The sequence below is a fragment of the Echinops telfairi genome, unplaced genomic scaffold (genome assembly GCF_000313985.2).
Source record: "Echinops telfairi isolate 266 unplaced genomic scaffold, ASM31398v2 ScPeMD7_7468;HRSCAF=8506_0, whole genome shotgun sequence".
Taxonomy (NCBI): Eukaryota; Metazoa; Chordata; class Mammalia; order Afrosoricida; family Tenrecidae; genus Echinops; species Echinops telfairi.
This window is the reverse complement of record NW_022111369.1, coordinates 26,947,183-26,948,692: the sequence shown is the minus strand read 5'-3', so window position 1 is coordinate 26,948,692 and position 1,510 is coordinate 26,947,183.

Sequence of the window (1,510 nt, the reverse complement as noted above, 5' to 3'; positions counted from 1 at the left end):
AAAATCATTTTATTGGGGACTCTTACAACTCGTATCACAATCCATATATATGATATGTCAAGCACATTTGTACATTTGTTGCCCTCATCATTCTCAAAACATTTGCTTTCTCTTTGAGCTCTTCATATCAGCGCCTGATTTTATCCTTTTCATTATTCATGCAAATCCTTTGAAATGTGTCTTTGTGTGTTCCGTAGACGTAGAGTGGAAAGCCATAGCAATTTAGTTGTGTTAACTAGCATATGCTAGAAAAGTACCTGATATTGATTTGGAATTTTGTCAATTTAAATTGGTTTAAATTTTGTCAATTCAAATGATTTATGATTGGATGAATGGATTACGTATTTATAAACATACTGCATTTGCATGTGTAGCAATATACAGATGCTAAGATTTGTTTGTTAGCATATTGAGGACCATTTATAGCATCCCCATAAGTGATAATATAGTGATAGTTAGACCTACAATGTGTACATGATCTCCAGAAAGGGAGGCTTGGAAAGCTTCCTATGGAAAAATGACTGCAGGGATTACCAGAGGAGTAGTTACACCAGTGGTTCTCAACTTTCCTAAGGCCACGGCCTTTTCATACAGTTCCTCATGTAGTGGTGACCCCCAAGCATAACATTATTTCACTGTAATTTTGCTACTGTTATGAATCATCATGTAAATATCTGATATGCAGGATATATTTTCATTGTGACAAATTGAACATCATTAAAGCATAGTGATTAATCACAAAAATAATATATGATTATATATTGTGAATTATATATTTCTAATGACAAGTAAATGAAATTTTGTCTTGAAGCATGGTGTAGCATGGGTAACAGTCTTACTATAACAACAGTAAACTTCATTGCTACATTTTCCGACAGTATGTGTAAAAAGCAAACATCAGTGCAAAGGTTGAGATAACTGCTTTCTCACCAGATCCACATATCTGCATGTGGGCAGACCCGCCTGGTGACAGATAGAGAAGTGGTGTCTGGGTTCCTAAGACCCTCAGAAATACGTGTTTTCCGATGGGCTTAGGCGACCCCTGTGAAAGGTTCATTTGACCCCCAAAAGGATTGCGACCCACAGGTTGAGAAACATTGAGTTAGAGTAAAAGAGTAATAGATAGAATATCTAGGGGTCTTTTCGGTTAGAATTTAATTTTTCAGAGGCTTTCTACCACCTCCCAAATCTGTACATGAAAAATTTAGATCTATGCCTAGTGTTTCAGGGAATATTAAATATAAATTAATTTCTTAATGAAACATACATTTTGGTACCTGCCATGTCGAAGTTGGATCCTACAAGCTCATCAATATGGGAAATCCAGTCTTTATCCTGAAAATGATTATGGCTACACATGCTTCATAATTTCCACAAGAACCACAGGACCCAAGTGGTCGTGTGCTCTGGATTTTTAATCAGGTTTACATCACATAGATGTGCTTATTTTGATGGCAGTATCTTCATTCCTAATTAGGACAGGAGTTGCTAACATTTTATTTAATGATAA